At 46.9% G+C, this 20,078-nt stretch overlaps 1 protein-coding gene across 3 annotated transcripts in view; it reads left to right on the plus strand.

The window, feature by feature from the left end:
- PDE4B (phosphodiesterase 4B) overlaps nt 1-20,078 on the plus strand; it is a 175,771-nt gene continuing 155,693 nt past the window's right edge. Inside the window, exons 1-2 of one of the 3 annotated variants that reach the window (XM_042030923.1) lie at nt 1-240; nt 16,566-16,700. The gene's annotated coding sequence lies outside the window, so the exon portion shown is untranslated. The remainder of the gene's footprint in view (nt 241-16,565; nt 16,701-20,078) is intronic. The other 2 variants (XM_042030924.1, XM_042030922.1) reach the window with 2 other exon arrangements.

Consider the following 20,078-nt stretch of genomic DNA (forward strand, 5'->3'; position numbering starts at 1 on the left):
TCGAGGAGCGAAGGGAAGGCAGGGAAGGAGCCGAGCCGAGCCGCCAGCGCTCCCGGCCCCGCTCGCTCCGCAGCGCTGGGGAAGCGCGGCCGCCGCTCCACCGCCAGCGCCGGGGCCATGGGGCGCTGAGGGGCCGCGGGAGCCTGAGGGGAGCCTGAGGGGAGCCTGCGCGAGCCTGAGGGGAGCCTGAGGGGAAGCTGAGAGGAACCTGCGGGAGCCTGCGGGGAGCCCCCGCCGAAGGTAAGCGCTGCCCGCCTGTGGGGCCGCGGCCGCCGCCCGGGGCCGGGGCTGAGGCGGCACCGGGCTGTGAGGGGACCCGGCCCGGCCCGGCCCTGAGGGGGTCCCGCTGGGTCCCAGTCCCTGCTCCGTGCCCGGGGCTGCGGGGCCCATGGAGCCCAAGGACTGAGTCACTTGTGGGGTGTTTGGGTGGCCTCAGTTAAGTTTAGTCGTGGGGAATCATCACATGGCATTGAGAGGAAAAACCCCCAAACAAACGAGGGTTGTGGTTTGCCAGAGAACGGATATACACTTTAATTGGTTTTTTTTTAATTACTTTATTTCTGTGCTCTCTGCATCTTCTAGATATTCTATGTATATGTTTATATCCCTTCTATTTCTTTCTATATTCTTTCTGCCTGGGTTTTCTGTTGGAATCGCTCATTTTATCCTGGCGGTGTTGAGGCTGCCGAGTGGCAGCATGGTGTTCCATAGAATCGCATTCCCGGGATTTGTGCCTTCCCAGCAGCCTGGGATGGGGTCTGCCCTGCCGGATTCCCCCTCCCAAACAGGCCAGCCCCATCCCAAAAACCTCGGTGCACCCTGGATCCTCGGAACTCCGTGTGGGATGAGCGCTCCCGATGCTCCTCTCCCGGAGACATTTCCTCTGCATCATTTCCCTGACTGGTGCTTTGAGTCAGTTTGTTTTTCCTGAGCCTCCTTTTCTCAGTTCGGAGCCTGGTGGGAGTTGCGAGTTCAGAGAGGATCTGGGAGTTGTTGCCTTGCTGTGGCTCCACATCAGCTGCCTCAGAGCCCGTGGGGCAGAGAGAGGAGCTTTTTCCCCTCCTCAGGTGGAGGCTGAGGAGTTACAAATCAGTTCTGCTAAGGAACGAGGTGTTTGCTGTGATCTCTGGGGCTGGGATGTAGCCACGAGGGCACTGAATTGTTCTTTGAGATTCTCAGCATCTGTTGCAACAGGAAACATCCTAAGAGATCACCTGCACTGAGGAGAATTCCTGCTAGATATCTCTTGTATGAGATTCTTTTCAGCAGAATCCGTACAATGCCTTTTATTTTCTCCCTCTGGAATTCTGGTGTCCGTAAGAAGCAGCAATGAATAAGCTGAGTAATTGCATTTGCAGGTTGTAAATCCAGTGGAACACAGAACTTTTTAGGCCACTTCGAGAGAGATGCTCATTTGTTGTGCCCCTCATTATCAGCTCCAGAGAGGGAGATGATGGTTAAAAAGGTTATGAACAAATCTGTGGTCTATAAATCATCTGGAATAAAAGCTTGTTAGTACAACAAGTGCTTCTCCTGGCAGATTATTCATTGTAATTCTCTGTTTCTCTTGTCATCTCATCTATTATAATGTTTCCTTGTACCTGCTCGGGTGCTCCAGGTACAGCTTTGTTCTCGTTTTTGGAATTTTAGATTCCAGGAAATAATTTTTAATGCAGTACTTTAATATGAACCTGAAGTAAAGGATGATACTGAGTCTTGTTGGTTGTTTTTTTCCAAAAATGCATTCAGGTTTTTCCTCCACCACTTCTGTATTTACTTCCCAGCTCTTCCCACGTCACATGGAAACCTCTCCTTGTTCAGCATTCAAATCCTGATTTATCCATCAGGAAGCTTAACCCAGATTAGCTGAGTAATCGTCTCTGGGAACACAAGGCTCTTTTAAAAAGTCACTCCAGTCAACTCCCTGGAATTTCCATGTTTGAAATGGATAGCCACGGATGGAGCTGGAAAATCCTGCCTAAAATGGCAGTTTTTAATTGGGATGGTTTCTTTCACCCACACATCCTTTCCTTGGAATGATCCACGTGGAGCTGTCCCTGGAGAGATGTGGGAAGTTTGAAACATTTGGGAAAAACAGTGACAAAACAATGCTTGGAAACACCTTTATTCCTTTAAATTAAGTGCCCGTTTTTCCAATTTTCAATCTTTATATGGTTCCCTTAGCAAATAAAATTGTCTGATTATGGCAGTGCCGTAAGTCCAGCCTTGGCAGATGGAAAAAAAAAACCTCTGGGGAAGGTGTAGGACAAACAACGAGGTGAAAAACCTCCCTTAAACTTGCTGACTGTTGCAAACAGATGAGTGGATATTTATATGAAATATTGCTTTGAAGGAGAAGGATTTGAACCTGATGTTATTACTCATGCTCTGGGTTTTTTTCCCCCTTTCCCTCAGTTTAGAGAATGAAAATAATTTGTCAGCTTCACTTTGGGCTCCTTGCTGCTGCAGTGTTTTGGTTTCAGGCGATGCAGGGGGATGCTTTAGCTGGGGTAGGTGAATTAGAGCTGAATTTCTTTAATTGTGAAAACAGCTTTCAGCTTAAAGCTTGTTTTTACAAAAAAAGAACAAATTGATGCCACCCTGTTGCTGCTGAAAACATGCAGGGGAAGCCAGGCTGTGTTTCCTGTTACATCTCTGAGTGTTCTGATCATCTGTGAGCCCTTCATCCCATCATATCCCACATAATTTAGGATACGTCCATTATTCAGATTAAAATCTTAGAAAGAGCTTGATGAATGGTACAGAGAAAGTAAATTAAGAACTTTTTTCTTGGTTATGCAGCAAAATTGAAAAATCCAGGCCTTTGAATTTAATCTTTTAACTTAATTTTTCATTAAATGTCTAATTAGACCAAGGGCCCGTTTGCTGCAGTGTTCTTGAAGCACAAAACTTGGCAGAATAATTCCTGTAAATCACAGAAGTCTCCAGAAGTCTGAGCAATTTTGCAAATGTAAGAAGACCATTTTTAGAGAACAATAAAAAAAGGTAAAATGGGTTATCCTTTGTATTTGAAAACAGTCTGAGAAAGAAGAGGAAACTTCCTGGGAGAGCAGATTATTCCGTGTCTGCCTCCAGTGGAATTCCTGCACTTTCTGGTGCAGCATCTGGCACTGCTGGCAGTGATGAGAAAATAGATTAGAGGATGAGGCTGGATTAAATCTGTGCTTATTCAGCTGCTTAAAAAATGTCATTCTGTGCACCCTGAGTTTGGCTTTTCCTCGTGTTTGGGCACTTAAGGATACACTTTGTTTATAAATAGCTCAGGGGTGGAAAATCCAGAAAACTCCCCTAGTTTTGTCGTTGTTTCTCCCTTTTCTGCCTGTCCATGTGGGGTTTTGTGTGTGTGGATTATGGGATTTTTTTCCCTCCCCTCCATCCATTTTCTTTCCTGATTTTTCTCTCCTCTTTGGAAGCTGAGCAAAGAGGGTTGTGGATATTTTTACCACTGGGAATGAAGTGGAACCAAAGCAGATCCAGGGCCTGGGAGAAGTTAAGGACAATCTTGGTGGTGCTGAAAATACAGGCTGGAAATTGGGACAGTGTGGAGCAAAGATATTGCATAGAGTGAGATATTTGATAGAGCAAAATTGGAAAAAAATTGCTTATTTGGGGTAGAATGATAAAACTTGGTACCTTTAGGGCTGAACACCAGAAAAATGCTGAATTATGGGCTTTGAACTGTGGGGGCTGGAGCCAAGTGGGCAAAATCTCTTTGGATTGGAGATGAGCTGTGGTTAAGGCCCAGTTTTCCATTAAAACCTGCTGTGGTTCTGGGATTCCCTGTTGGGATTTTTCCCTCAGCTCTTTCTGTTGGTTGCCCAGGGAATATCGCAGCATTCCCATTGTCCTGTGGGCTGCAGGAGAAGTGAGGCAATGCCAGTATTTCAGTGGATGGTCCCCTCTGTGATAAATTAAATTAATTTCTGGTGACAGAAAAGCAGCAGAAGCCACCAGGATCCTCCACACCAGAGCAGTTGAGGGGACTGATGTCCCCTTTGTTTCTCGGAGTGTCCTGGAAGAGGATGGAAAACCTCCTTGGTGGTTTTGTGTTCTGTGGAAGAGCTGGGCTCTGTTCCAACGGATGCAGACTCTGAGATGACATTTTTGAGGAATACTTGGAATATTCATTTGCGGGCAGCTGTTGAGAACGTTCCACTGAGCTGAGCCAGCTGCTGAAGAGTTAACTCAGCCTCATTTGCTCTCTAATTAATTTGCTGGGGGATAATACCCCACGTTTGACCTGGTTTTGGCAGCAGATTTGGTGGGAGCAGCTGCTGATGCTGGCACAGCCTTTGCCTCCCGTGCAGGAGGTGTTCAGGACCAGTGTGACCACAATGAGCACATGAAAGGCTGCTGGAGGTGCTGAGACCTTCCTCATCCAAGCCTTGCCGGGCTGCAGGAAGTAGGACAGGGATTGTTGGCAATAAAAGGATGTTTTTTCACGAGGTAGTCAAGGCAGATCTTGTGAAACAACGGCCAGAGCTCGCTGTGCTACAAGTGAAGGTGTAGGAAGAGAGAAGAGGGGAAGGAGAGGTCAGCTAAAATAAATCCAAGGAAACAATCCAGCCTTGGAGACTCCAGAGAGCCAGGGAAGTGCAGCAGAGAGGGAACAGCAAATCAGCTCATGCCGGGGGGGTTTCTAAGCCAGGTCTGCAGGAGAATTCACCTGAGCTCTCCTAAATCCAGAGGGAATCTCGACCTGCTGTAGGGACAACATTCCCCGGGTGTTTCTGACCCAGGGAAGCTGCTGGAGACAGCCTGAGTGGAGCTGCCAGAGGATTTGCTCCTCAGGATTCTTTTGGGTGCTGTGCTTTTATTTCAGTGGTTCTGAACCTGTAAGCAAGAATTTGACCCTTTGCTTGAGTAAATAACCACCAGATTTTCAGTTTTGTTTCTGCCTGGGCTCCTTGGTGAGCTCAGGTGCCTCTGGCACATCCGAGGAGCTGTGTTCCTTCTGGGAGATAAGGCAAATTAAGGCACTGCCTGAAGCTCGTAGGGAATCTGGGAGTTGTTGGAGCTGTGGTGTTTTCTCACTGATGTGCAGGAATCAGCTTTGGTGCCTAAAATCTGAAATGTAAAGAAAAAAGGGGAGAAATTTCCCTTGACGGAAGAGAACCTTCTGTAACCTTGTTGTTGCTAAACAAAGCTCAGCTTCTGAGTCACTCCCATTGATCTGGATTGAATATTTGCTGCCTGCAGGATGGGCACTGAGGGATAAATCCCTCCTGAGCTTTGGGGGAGGATTAGGACCATGCTCAGCTGGAAAAATAAATTCTTGCCATTGATTTTTGTCCCATTCACGCTTCTGTAATTCAGTCATTGCTCAAGGAAGCCACAGACTGCATCCCAGCACGGAAAATCTCAGGCTGCCAGAGCACTTGGGAAATGTGGAGGATAAATCTGGCGAGGAGCTCCTTGCAACAGGGACACTTCCAAGGGTTCTCCTACAGAACTGGACACACACAGGTAACACATCAAACTCTGGAAGTACAGGCAGGGATTTCATGAATTCAGTAGGAAAGTGCGGGGAAAGGGGCTTGGAATAGGAATTTTGGGATGAATTCCAGAAAGGAAATGCAAAACCGAGGCAGAGAAAAAGAAAGAAGAAGGCCAGGTCTGCAGGAGAATTCACCTGAGCTCTCCTAAATCCAGAGAGAATCTCAACCTGCTGTAGGGACAACATTCCCTGGGTGTTTTTGAAACAGGGAAGCTGCTGGAGACAGCCTGAGTGGAGCTGCCAGAGGATTTGCTCCCTTTATATTCCTATAAATAGTAGAAGCAGGAACTTCGAGAAGAGAGGAATCCAAAAGGATGAAGCCTCGGGAGTCACCGTTTCTGAAAGCAGCAGCTCAAATGAGAAGCAGAAAATGATCCAGCAGCACAAGAGCTCTTGAGGAGAAAATAAGTGTCAGACATATGGGAACCTTCAGGGCGAGGCTGCTGTTTGATGGGACTCTGCTCAAGGAAAAGCAGATTCTGGGGATGCACAGCGTGCTCAGGAATGCTGATCAGGAATCTCCCAGGGCCTCTGCTGCTGGGGCTAAACCCACTCCTGCCTGGAGGGACAAACATCCCACTTTAACATTGGAAAAGTGTCACTGGCACAGCGCAGGATTCTCCATTTTCCAGCTGGGAGTGGCTGCTGGTGGTTGAGTTCCCAGTAACACCAGCGTGGGCAGGAGCAGAGCAGGATGTGGGATGTTCTTTGGAGGGTTTGGATTCCCAGCCCTGCTCCTTCCAGAGGTGCTGCTCTTCCTGCTGGAGAAGCCTCTGTGTGGGTGTTTTGGGATCCTCAGGGGAGGGCAGGGAGCTTGTCCCAGATTATCCTTGGAGAGAGGCCTCTCCAGGATCTCAGTGATGAGGGACAGGGCAGGGAGAGAAGAGCAGGATGTGGGATGTCCATTGGAGAGTTTGGAATCACAGCCCTGCTCCTTCCAGCAGTGCTGCTCTTCCTGCTGGAGAAACCTCTGTGGGGGTGTTTTGGGATCCTCAGGGGAGGGCAGGGAGTTTGTCCCAGATTATCCTTGGAGAGAGGCCTCTCTGGGAGTGGGTTCCAGGGCAGGAAGAGTAGAGCTGGGGTTCCATGGCGTGCACAGCATCCTGCTGATCCCAGAGATTCCATGGCAGGCTCTTGCTGGAGACAATTCCAAAGGAGGCTCCTCGTAGGAAACTCCAGGAAAAGTGTCTCCCACTGCCATAACTGTTACTATTCATCCCAAATAATTGTTGGGATGCCCTTTCCCACTGGTTCTTCCCAGGTGTGCCAGGCTGGGAGAAGGGAATATTCCTCTGTTGCTTTTGTGTCGCTTTTTCTTTCCCTTCTTTCTGCAAATTCTTTTTGCATTTCCTTTCTGGAATTCTTCCCAAAATTCCTATTCCAAGCCCCTTTCCCTGCACTTTCACATAATGAATTCATGAAATCCCTGCCTGTACTTCCAGAGTTTGATGTGTTATTTGTGCATGTCCAGTTCTGGAGGAGAACTGGGCCTGGGTTTTTCCCATTTTCCTTATTCCTTCAGGAGCCATGGAAACATCGTGGGTTTTTCCCAGCTGCTTGTGGGTCACTGATGAATCAATTCCATTCTAAATGGAAGGTTTTCCATGCCTTTTTCCCAGAAAAGCAAGAACAAGGCAGTGTTCAAATGAAGTCAGGCAGAAGAACTATAAAAATAAACATTTATTTCACCTAATTCTTTGTTTCCTTCTGGAGCCATATTCCCAGAAAATCAGATATTTTTAAAAAAGGGAAAAATAATCCACTCACAGACACTGAAAGGAAGTAGAAAAATACATTTTTTTTATCTTCCCTTGTTTTTTATTCACCCACTCTCAGTATAAGAATATTTAACACTCTTTTAGTGCAAGACTCCTGTCATGTAAAATAATTGTAATTAATTCCTCAATTCAGGACTGTGTAGGAAAATTCAGGATGAATTTCCCAAGCGCAGGATAAGGGATTTATTTAGACTTATGGAAAAACAGAGATGCTTTATGATTAAAAAATAATGATTGAGCTCTGAGCAGACTCTTCCTGACTTTTAAGAAGCTTTGGTGAGTTTTCCTGGATGAAATATTGGATTTCTTCTGTGACCTGAGGTGTTCCTGGTGTGGGTTTTGCTGGTGGCTCTCACTGCAGGAAGAATTGATGCAGCATCTTGGGGTTGTTTGTTTAGAAAGCCAGGAATAAGCAGGAGAAATCTCCCAAACTCCTCTCATGGAATGGCAGCCAATCCCCCCAAAATTCCCTTCTCCCTTCCATGATTCACTGTATGATCAGGCTGGAATACAGTGCAATCCCTGGAGTATTCCTGGCTATTCCTTTTCCCATTTTACTCACCAGAGATGTTTAATTATTCCATTTTTTTGTCCATCTGGTGCTGTCTCATGGATCCAACACCAGTTTGGTGCTGGGCATTTGCTTCCCAGTAGAGCAATTCCTACGTTTTTGGTTGGATAAACCAGATTTTCTTTAACTTTCCAGGAAACCAAGCCTATTTTGGGGTTTATTGTTGATACTGTGCCTTTGGGAGCAAGGAAGTTGTGCCTGGATTGATGCTGGGAGTTCCAGCAGCTGCCTTGTGCTGCTTTGGATTTCAGACCCATAGTTCCATTAATTTTTTTTGGAAGTGTGGTTGCATGGATGGGTTTTTAAAGGGTATTTGTAGGTGTGTAACAGCTGCCCTTTAATGGGAGGAATGAAATTTATGGGAATTTGTCATTTGAGATGGAAAAAAAATTGGAGGCAGCATAAAAATGTTCCCCCTGTATTTATCTGTGACTTGGTGACTAAAGCAGTGCAGCTTTTCACACTAAATATAATCAAATCATCTTTTCCATGATTCTTTTTAAGGTAAAATATCTGGAGAAGGCTTCTTTCCCTGTTGGAATCCTGTGGGCTCAGATCCTCTTCCCTTTTCCTGCAGAGGAGGGTGCAAGGAGTGTTCTCCATCTGGCTGGGGGCTTAAAATTATCCTGTGTTTTGATGGCTCTGCAGAGGAGTTCAGTTCTGCATTCCATGCCTAAAACTGGGAAATTAAATGGAGAAAAGAGCAGGAATGCTTCATTCCTGAGCCATTCCAGCTGCAGGAAGTTCAGGTTCTCCATTGCACCCAGTGGTTTTTGTATTTTTGGGCTGGCATATGAAGTGGGACTTCTTTCTTTCAGTGAGCAGGAGACACATTTCCAAAAATAAACGGATCAAGTGATATTGCAATTTTCATTTATAAATTCTCTGGGAATCTGCCAAAACTTCCATCAGAGACCTGCAGTCATTTGTGAGGAGGCACAGGCTGTTCCCAAGCCAAGGGAAATCGGGTGGGAGAGATGTGGTGAGGGGGAAGAAATTCCTGACTGTGAGGGTAAAGTTGAGCTTTTCCAGAGCAGCTGTGGCTGCCCCTGGATCCCTGGCAGTGTCCAAGGCCAGGCTGGACACTGGGGCTTGGAGCAGCCTGGGATGGTGGAAGGTGTCCCTGCCCATGGTGGGGGTGGGATGGGATGGAATTGAAGGTCCCTCCTAACCCAGACCAGTCTGGAATGCTGTGGTTCTGTGGGGTCAGTGCTGTTTGATCCCCGTGGGAATGGAGCAGGCAATGCCCTCTTTCCCTGCTATCCTTCCCTGCTCTTCAGCCTGAGGAAACTCTTCCATCCTCGCCATCCCATGGTGCTGCCAAGGGAAGGGAGGGGAAATCCCTCTGTTCTCCTCTCTTGGGTAGAGGTGGCCCTTCAGCTCTCCAGCTCCAAAGCTGAGGCAGAGGAAAATGGAAGGGGCTCATTCTGCTCACTCTGGCACCTCAGGACCTTGGCATTGGCCAGGGGTTCATTGCCTTTTCCTGCCTTTTCCAGCAGCAGAGGTTTCCCACTCATGCCCTGAGGATGTGCAGTTCAGACCCAATAAATCAGGTTCCAGCTGCTCCTTTGCTCTGGCTTTGCTTCCAAAGGGCTCATTCTCTCCGTGCTAGGCTGGATTATATTCCAAGCTGTTCCCTGCTCCACATTTGCTGCGGGAAAACAGCTGAGGGCCCAGATTTTGCAGTTTTATTTTGGGCATCTTGTTTGTTTTGAGGAAAAAATCCATTTCCTTCTATTCTGAGTTTTCAAAGGGAGGAATATGAGCATTTCCTTATCTCCGGGGAAGCAGCTTCATGAGGGCAGCACCTGAATGTGGGAGCGAGCTGGGGATGAAAAGCCCTTGGCAGGGAGAAGGGGAAAGGGAAGCTCTCCTGGAGTGCTTCCCTCTGATCCTGGAGCAGCAGATTAGGGCAGAATGTAATTAATAATGAGAAGAAATCCATTAAGTTGTTATAGTAACTGGGAAGCTGAGGTTGGAATGTATGATCCGAGTGACTCAGCTCCGGGGGAAGGGATCTGGGAGCCCACAGAAGGAGAGCTGGAGCTTCCCTTTCCCTGCTTTCCGCTTTGTGCCTGGGAAGCTCTGGAATAGGCATGGAAAAGGATCTCCCAAACCCTGAGCAGGAAAACCAACTCATGCCATCACTCTCGTCTCTCTGCATGTCTGGTGATCCATGAAAAGTTGGGAAAACTCACCCCAAATAAGTGGCAGTGTCATTCCAAGAGGCTCTTTCAGGATGGGGAATAAGGAAGGAGGAATCTGGAGGTTCCTGTGTCCTTCAAAGCAGCACCAGCTCCTTTCTGGAGGCCCCTTGGAAGGAGGATACCTACAAAAAAAAGGAATTTATTTCCCAGAATTTATGTGGGATCTTCCTGCGGAAGGAAGTGCATTCATTTTGTTGTCCTCATTAAAAATATTGGTGTAAAATGGGAAAGTTTTACTGGAAAATCTGTATCACCTGCCTCTCTCCAGGTGTTTCTGGCAGGGATTCATGGATGAATCGAGGAGTGCAGAAATCTGGGATGCTTCTTTAATGGAAGGTTTCCCTGCCTGTGGAAAGGTTTGGCATGAAATGATCCTTAAGGACCCTCCCAATCCCAACCAATCTGGGATTTTGGCTGCTTTTTGGAGTATTTTGCATCCAGAATTAATAATAAACCTTTCTAGCCAAGGTTTGTTATTCCCTAATTCTCCTGGCTGTGTGCAGCCCCTTGGGAACAACGAGGTTTTGGTGAGGAATTAACTGGGTAATTATTTTCCGGTTGTAAAGCTGAAGTAATTTGCTGTTGGAATGGTCTGTGGTGATCTGAAAATCCCTGGGCAATATTTAGGGATTTCTTGCATCTGCTCAGGTGTAAATGAGTTTTTAAAAGGGCAAGAATTTGGATTTATTAAAAAAAAAATACAGACTTAAGACTCGACTTGGAGATGTCTCTGTGTTTGCCTCTCAGCTTCAGGTTTATGTGGAATTCGTGTGTTCAGTTTAATTTCTGAACCAAATTTAACCTTTTATCTATCAGCAGCTAAGGTTCAAAACAATCAGTCTTCATTTAATCAATAGAAACATTTATTGTGAGATCCCTGGAGGATCTTTAAGGTCCCTTCCAACCCCGCCCGCTGTGATTCTCTGTTCCTGCAAGATGAATGAACATACATTTAATGTAAAAAAATTGCAGGGGAGTGTCTGATTGTAGTAAAAATTCCAAGAAAATATTCTGTTCCTTGGATAACGTGGGATTTTTGATCTTCTCCTTCCCGAGGTGATGAGGACAGGTTGAAAAACTGATTTTTAAATTCTGTTTTAATAATTATCTTCTCCAGCTGTAAGAAAGACATTGTTGTTTTGCTTTAAATTTTACAGGGAGGATAATCCCTGCTGTCAAATCCATGTAGTAATTAAATCCTGCTGGCTTTTTCCAGGAATACAGGTGCCCTTCAGCTTTCCAGCAAAGTAGTCCCAAAAGATGAGAGTTTAAAACTCCTCTCCTGGTGCTCCTTGGGGATTCAGGGAGCTGGGCAGGGATTTCATGATTTGGGAGGCTCCAAGTGAGTTGTGCATCCTCTTAATCCACATTTTTTGTCCAAGAAAAACACATCCTAAGAATAAAACGGGAAATCCTGCAGAGAAGTTGGGTGGCTCCTGTGACTTGAAGAATTTCTGTGTTGAATTTTTGTATTTGCAGCACTGGTTGCCCAGAAATAAAATACTTGGGTGTTGTTGGGACATTGTTCTTTCCAAAGAGCCTTAGGTTAGGGTGGAAGAATATCCTGGCTTAGCTGGAAATGATCCTTTTGTGCCTCAAAGCCTCAGCCTCCAAAATCCCAGGATCCCAGACTGGTTTGGGTTGGAAGGGAAATTAAAACTCCTCCAGTGCCACCCCTGCCATGGGCAGGGACACCTCCCACTGTCCCAGGCTGCTCCCAGCCCCAATGTCCAGCCTGGCCTTGGGCACTGCCAGGGATCCAGGGGCAGCCCCAGCTGCTCTGGGAAATCCATTCCAGGGCCTGCCCACCCTCCCAGCCAAGAATTCCTTCCCAATCTCCCATGGAATTCCATCCTCTGGTGGCTTTTGACATCCAGGCTCCATTTGCAGTTGCTGCCCTTTCCCAGAATTGCACAGAACTGTGATTTTCCTGGTGAGGCTGGATGTATCCAGGTTGGGATTCCTCTTGGAACACCCTGGGACACGCCCACATCCCAAAATTTTGGAATTTCCACTTTTTCAATTCCCTCTGTAACTTCAGCATTGAATAACCTGGCCAGAAGAGCCAGATTTTTTATGGTGTCACACACAAAAGGGCGCTGACACGGAGCTGATCCCTGTGGAATGATAATTCCTTGCGGGAAGCGCCGGGATTTTGGAAGCAGGGGTTACTGAGCAGGGCTCTCCTCGTTAATTGCAGCCTTTGAAGGATGGAATTGGTTCAAAACTTCCCAAAGTGTTCAGCAAGAGGCAGCCCCGGAGTGCTGCAAGGATCACTCTACATAATTAAAGGAGGTTTTGATAACTGGGAAAGAAATTACCGGGAGAAGCTGGAAGAAAATGCTGGAGTTGGCACTCTCACCTCACTTCACAGCACTCCATTTTGGAGCAAATTGCAGAATGAGCTAATGTTGGGGTCCCTCCCCCGCCGTGTAGCCCTGGCAGAGGGGCCCTGAGGGCACAGACACGGGGTTTCCCTGCCCCTGCTCAGCCTCGTTCCCATGGGTTGGTTTGTGTTCCCTGCGCGGGCAGAAGGACCCTTGGTCCCGTGACTGGAACAGTTCCTCAGCAGAGCTCCGGCCATGCGGCTGGAGAAATAAACATCTCTGAAACAGCTAGCAAGAATCTGTCTGTCCATATGTATTTCCTTTCCACGGGACTCCTGGTTTGATATATGCGTGTTGCAGGATCCCCACTGCAACAAGCTAAGTCACTTTTTCATTTAAAAAAAAAGAAAATAAAAGCTGATAATTCAGCCTGGCATGGAAAATAATGCAAATATTTTCCCAATAAGCAAAATCTCAGATCCAGAAGGAAGGAAAACAACCACAGTCAAAGGAAACAGGAACATCTGCTTTGGCTCCAAGGAAAAATCCTGGAAGAAGAAAGCTGAAATATCCCTCTAAATCAATTTTCCCCCCTAAATCTCCTGCTATAAATCAGTGTTGTCAAAGATGCCACTTGGAATATAGGAAATCAAATATGGAAGTGCTCGTAGTGGCTGCTGGAAAACATGGGAGCATCTCCAGAATGCCAAATACTTTCCCTTTAGTCTTAATTTCCTTTTTTTTTAATTGGATGGGCAGACAGAAATTTCAGTCTGGAAATTGCGAACATGGAAAAAAACCCTGGGATAAAGCAGGTTTGGAGCTGACCACGGTGCTGTCGTGGCTTTTTTAATATTCCCAGTGCCAGGCATTGCCTCTGCAGTTTTGGGTGAATATTTAGGAAAATGCGATTTCTCTGCTCCAGAATCCTTTTCCTGGGAAAAGAGAGGACGTGGAGGGTGGAATTTAACCAGCAGCAGGAGCTTGCTGTGGCACAGATCCCCATTTTCCCTTTTTAGTTGGATTTTGGGTGTCCCTGTGGTGAGAAAAGCGGGATACTTGTCTGGAAATGGTGGTTCTAATTGGCCATGGAATGTGTTTTTCCTCAGGTGTTGGAGTTGATTTTTAGCTGGTGTTCCCTGGCCCTCAGGGTTGTGTTTTGGAATCTGGGATGTGAGAAAAGCAGGAGCTATCGTGGACAGAAAACCAGGATGCTCCATCCTGGAGAGCCCTTTTCCCACTCTCGGGTCGGTGAGATCCTCGCCTCCCATGTTCTGGGAATAAATCATGGAATCCTGGAGTGGTTTGGGTTGGGAGAGACCTTAAAGCTCATTTTTTCCCAACAACTTCCACTTACTCAAAGCTCCCTCCATGCAGGTCTCAGCTTTCCCCTGGTTCTCCAGAGTTCTCCTAGAAAAAGTGGATTTAAAAACCTAAAAAAGGTGAATTTAAAAGCCTAAAAAAAGTGGGGTTTGGGGGCGATTTTTGCCTCTGCAAAGATGGAGTTTTGGGTTTAAGGACTTTTAGGTTTCCGTGATGGAATTCTGATGTTCTTGTGGTGTTCCCGAGGGGGGTTGAGCTTAGAAAGCCTAAAAAAAGGGGATTTAAAGGCCTAAAAAAGTGGATTTTAGGACAATTTTTGGCTCTGTAGAGGTGGAGTTTTGGGTTTGAGGGGTTTGGAGATTCAGCCTGGAATTCCTTTGTGGAATTCTGGTGTTCTTACAGTGTTCCAAGGGATGTTGAGCTTGGAAAACCTCCAAAAAGTGGATTTAAAAGCCTGAAAATGAAGTTGCTGCTCTGATGATGGATTTCATCTTTCCCCACTATTCTTAGTGGTTTTTCCAACAGGAAAAACGGGCAAAGTGAGGAATATCCTGCTGTTCCAAGACTTCTGGAGGATGAGGATGAGGATGGTCTCTGTTTGTAGGCTTGGTTCTGTTCTGTGCTTGGGGTCCTTGTGTGGCTTTGCTGCTTGGCTCTAAAATAAAATTTTAAAAAAGGGGGGAAAAAAATCCTTCTTTTCGGGATATTTGGCTCTTCCCAGAAAAACAAAGAAAAGGATTTTAAAACCTTTTCTCTTGGAGCAGAGCAACCTGTGGGTGAGTTCAGGACGGGAAGAAGTGAACGAGGGGCAGGAGCCAAGGGCTGCTTTGCTTCTCCAGTGTTTATCCCACATTAATCCCGATGGATCTGCAGCATCCCCCTTCTCTGGGAAGGCCAGCAAGGCTCAGTGATGCTGCTCCTTTCCCAGCAGAAACACAAGGGGAACATCAAATCTAATTTTTAAAAAACCAGCCTGAAAATCTACAGGGGGAAGATCCACGTGGGTGAATTTTCTGGGGTTTGGTGTATTTTTAAACTGATTTTTAAATAATAATAATAATAATAATAAATAATAATAATTGTTCTTTGCTCTCTGAGAGCTGCTCAGCTGCTCTGAGGAGTGGGAGGCTCTGCAAGTCATTTGCTCAGGGAACAAGGAGGAGAGAAATTGCATCTTTTAATAGTCTGCCTCATTTTTCCTGGTAATTACCTTGGAATTCCTGATGCAGGGAACACTTCAACTGAATCCTTCGGAGCTGTCAGAACTGATTTTTAATTTCAGTTCACTTTCCCACAATAGGAGATGAGCTTTTGAGAAAGAGAAGAATAAAAATCCCTGACATTGTCAGGAAAAGAGAAATTTTTTTTCTGCCCAAGCTGTGAATATTTGTCTGGAAGTTTCCTGTCAAACCAGGGCCATATATTCCAGTGAAAATTCCAGCTCATGTTTCATGGGAATGCTGCAGAGCACGTCAGGCCTAAGGACAGCAAAATACACATTTTTTTATTGGAACTGAAAGAAATGAAGAGAAATGACAACTTGGTCATCCCCTCTGCTGGAAATCCAAGAATTACTGGAATTTCTGGGACAGGCTGACTGGGTTATTGGCAGCCTTAATGATTGGATTGACTCCAGGGAAAGAGGAGTCCTTGCAATCCTCTTAATCTTGCTGATACCCTGGGAAGGAACCTCCTAATCAAAGTTAAGGCACTGTTTAATAATAATTAATTATTTTGAAGGTATTTTTTTGGGCCATGCCCAACTTTGTTGGAATTTTCTCAGGCATCTACAAACATCATCCTGCCTTTAACATTTTTTATAGTAGGAAAATTGGTTGGATTTGTTATTAGAGATAAATTTATGACCTTATCCTGGTGCCTGTTGGCTTAAACCAGCAAACTTGCGATTTAGACTCAGCCTGGCAATTAGGACAGAGCTCAGAGCAGCTTTGGGAGAGGCTGAAGTGGAGGAATCCCTTCTCCAGAGCCTTGGGGGAGGCCAAAGTGGAAAAATCCCTTCTCCAGCTGGATGATACTGGTAGGTCTCAATTAACAGAAGTTATTTGTGATAAGAATTGCAGTGACAGGAAATAAAGGTGCTGCCGGCTCTCAGGGAGAATCCTGCTCATGGAATCAGCGTAGGGAGGACATGGAGCTGTTGGAAGGAATCCAGAGGAGGCTGGGAATCCCAAACTTGCACATGAAGCTGTGTTTTAGGAATTTCTGTAAGTAGTGGATTTCCCACTGGATGAACTGGGGAGCTGTTTTTAAAACCAGCGTGTAGGAAAATCAGGCTTCATCCCATGCATCCGTGGGATTTTATCCTCCATCTCCAGGATGATCCAAGGGATGGAGCAGCTCTGCTGGGAGGAAAGGCTGGGAGAGCTGGGAATGTTCAGCCTGGAGAAGAGGAGCTTTGGGATGACCTCAGTGTGGCCTTGCAGGGCCTGAAGGGGCTTCAGGAGAGCTGGAGAGGGACTTGGGACAAGGCATGGAGGAACAGGACACAGGGAATGGCTTCCCACTGCCAGAGGGCAGGGATGGATGGGATCTTGGGAAGGAATTCTTGGCTGGGAAGGTGGGGAGGGCCTGGAATAGAATTCCCAGAGCAGCTGTGGCTGCCCCTGGATCTCTGGCAGTGTCCAAGGCCAGGTTTGGATGAGGCTTGGAGCAGCCTGGGACAGTGGGAGGTGTCCCATGGCAGGGATTAGAACTGGATGAGCTTTAAGGTCCCTCCCAACCCACACCATTCCATGATTCCATGAAATCCCTCTTTTCTGAGTCACTTTTCCCAAGTTCCAGCCATGGGTGCTAATAGATGCCCTTGCTTATATTTTGCAGAGTGCTGTGAAATCTTCCCAGCTTTTGATGGAAATGAGAACAGATTGAGTTTTCTGAGGAGGAGGGAATTTCTCGGAGCTGCCAGGAGCTCTTCAGAGCAGTTGAGTTGTTGCTGTTCACAAGAAAGAGGAAAAGGTCACAGAAAAGAACAACATTTTCCTCAGCAAATAAGTAACAAAAAGGGGCTGGTTGGGAAATTCTTAGGGATGTGTCCGGGGAGGGCTGGAGCAGCTGAGGGAGCTGGGAAGGGGCTGGAGCCCCAGGAGAGGCTGAGGGAGCTGGGAAGGGGCTGGAGCCCCAGGAGAGGCTGAGGGAGCTGGGAAGGGGCTGGAGCCCCAGGAGAATTCCTGAGGGAGCTGGGAAGGGGCTCAGGCTGGAGCAAAGGAGGCTCCGGGGGGACCTTGTGGCTCTGCACAAGTCCCTGACAGGAGGGGGCAGCCGGGGGGGTCGGGCTCTGCTGGCAGGGAACAGGGACAGGAGGAGAGGGAACGGCCCCAGAGGAGGTTCAGGTTGGATACTGGAGAACAGTTTTTCCCTGGAAGGGTGGTGAGGCATTGGAATAAGTTGCCCAGCGAGGTGCTGGAGTGACACTCTCTGAAAGCGTTCCAGCCTTTCCCTCCTTCCTCATTGCCCAGAGCAGCTGGGGCTGCCCCTGGATCCCTGGCAGTGCCCAAGGCCAGGCTGGACATTGGGGCTGGGAGCAGCCTGGGACAGTGGGAGGTGTCCCTGCCATGGCAGGGGTGGCACTGGATGATTTTTAAAATCCCTTCCAATCCAAAGCATTCCATGATTCTATGTTAAATAGGAGCCCATATGTTCCTCCTGGGAGAGGCAGAGCTGAGATTGTCACTTTTCTTTGGTGGCTGTCACCCTGTCTGAGTAGGTGCTTCTCCCTGTGAAGTTCTCACGGATTTTAAGGATAATCCAGTTTGAATCCCAGTTCACAAATGATGTAATTCCCTGTGGGATCAGATGATCTCCTTCATCCCAGCCCTTTCCTTAGCAAAGCTTCTCCAATAATTCTCAATTCAGGTGCCTGGGTTTATCTCTGAGCATTTTTAGGATCGGCATTTTGTTGGGAGGAAAAATCCTGCTCCAGGAATGTGGTGGAGTTGAGGAAGAACAGGTGTGGGACTGCAGGATGTGCTGTGTTACGGGACTTTCACTGGGGTTTGTTGTGGTTTTTCACTGTGGATTTGTGTCCTGCCTTCTGCAGAAGTGGGAGGAACTGGATTTAGAGGCTGGAAGGAGCTGGATAAACAGCTGCTGTTCCAAAAAGCTGCTGTTCATCCAGGGAACAGCTCCACAGGAGCAGCAGGAATGGGATTCTGACCCAGCCTTGGCTGTGTTTTGGGAGAGAGGAGGATCTTCAGGGGTGAGGGGATCAATGGGCTCCTCACATCCCCCTTTGGCTTTAATCCTGCCCATGGAGAAGCCCAAATGCGTGGGAGAACGGCACCGTGATGGAATGTGAGCCTCATATTCCAAACCTTCCCAAACTTGCGTGTGAGGATGTGTTTTAGGGATTTCTCTAAGTAGAGGATTTCCCGCTGGATGAGCTGGGTAGCTGTTTTTAACCAGAGTGTAGGAAAATCAGGAAAACCAGTGCATCCATGGGGTTTTATCCTCACCACTGTCAGCTGCCTGTTGGGAACCCTGTAATCCCTACCTTGGCTGGATCCCTCTGGAATTGCTGGAGCGTTTTCCCATCAGTTTTGAAACACAAGGGCATGGAACACAAAAATCTTCAGGTGTAAAAAGAAAATGCATATTCCATGTAGGGATATATTCCAAGAAAATAGTTTACACCCAACTGCAGCACTGATTTTTCTTCACAAATTAGTAACAAATCCAAAGCTTTGCTGCTGTTCAGCATTCCCTGCTCCCACACCCAACCAATCCCCTGGGATACAGGGTTTTTTTGGAGGATTTGGGTGCTGGAGAGGAACTCGTTGCATGTAATAAAAGTCTGCATCAATGAGAAAAAGTTCGTGAGGAAAAAATTCCCAGGAAGCCTCTTTGGAGTGTTTTCCTCTGGTTTATTCTCCCCTTAAATGTTCATCCCAAGTGTCAGATTTTCCTGGGAAGGCACAGGAAAGAATGAGTCAGATTTTAATGGGAATTTAGTCATGACTAAAGGAAGCATTGGGTTTTCTTCAGGCCTCAGAACTGCAATTCCCACAGAACAAAAGCTGGGTTTTGTCTTTATCCGTGTCCTGCTTAAATTTGCTTGGACAAATTGATAAATATTTATAAAGTTGTGGTGTGAGCAGCCTCAGATTTTCACAGAAATGATCTTCCAGGTGAGTCAGCCTGGTCCATCCCTCCACATCCCATTTCCTGCTGTCCAGCCTGATCCTGGAGTTCAGCAAAATTTTGGAGATATTCTTAAACTCTTACTCCTCCAGATTTTTTTTTCCCCAAAGAATGTGTGGGTTGAGGTTTAGTGGAGAATGTGAAGGTGGTGCTGGTTGAAATTGATGATCTTAGAGGTCTTTTCCTGGCCTTGATGATTCCATGATTCTCAGAAGTTTCCCTGGATATTTGTTTCTGTGGGTGTTTCTTTATTTTGTCTTCGCTTACTTCTCCATGCCAGTTTGTGAACGTGCACATTTTCAGGAAGGAAATGCAGTTTGTGTTGGGATCCCAATCCCTGTAGAGCAGGGCAGTGACAAACACCCCAAACTGGGCTTTATTAAGCCCAAATTGGACTTCATTAAACACAATTCTGCTGCTTCCTTTTGGTTTTTCCATGGATTTTGCCAACATATAAAGGGGAATCCGTTTCTTTTTCTGGCAGCAAGCAGTCATCCCATGTTATCCCTCTGTGTGCATGTCATGGGAATATTTAACATTGATATCTGGGAATGGATCATTTAATCCTTTTAGTAACAGGGTTTTAATTTCTCATCATTGTTGACGATCAATAAAATCATTCAACCTAATCTAAACTTCGACTCTGCCCCTTGAGCATGACTTCAGTGCTGCTGGAAGGGCGAAGACTCTTGGAGGCAGGAGGAGAATTGGTCACAATGGGATCATTCCCCAGGGAAGCAGTGCATTCCCAGCACCGGACACGTTCAGCTGCAGAGGGTGCTGGGGCTCGTCCAGACAGGGGTGCTGCCAAGGAAGGTGGGAGCAGGTGATCCTTGGGGTCTCTTCCACGTTAGCATTCCATGATTCCATGAGTTTTCTCACTCCTAAATGTGCTGAGGGTGAGGAGCCAGCTGAGGTTTGTGGAGATGGAATTTTGCCACGCTTTGGGGTTTTAAAAACCCTTCCGCTGCTCCAGGGTCTAACCCCACCCTGGGGGCTGTGCAGGTCACACCTTAATCTTAATCCTAACCCTAATCCTAACCCTAAACCCATCCTGGGGCTGTGCAGATCCTGCCCTAACTGTAACCCTTCACACACCCTGGGGGCTGTGCAGGTCATGCCCTAAACCTAATCTTAACCCTAATCCTAACCCTGAACCCACCTTGGGGGCTGTGCAGGTCATGCCCTAAACCTAAT

Source organism: Corvus kubaryi, unplaced genomic scaffold (assembly GCF_017639235.1).
Source record: "Corvus kubaryi isolate FWS band 111438036 unplaced genomic scaffold, C.kubaryi_AGA036_p1.0 37334, whole genome shotgun sequence".
NCBI lineage: Eukaryota > Metazoa > Chordata > Aves > Passeriformes > Corvidae > Corvus > Corvus kubaryi.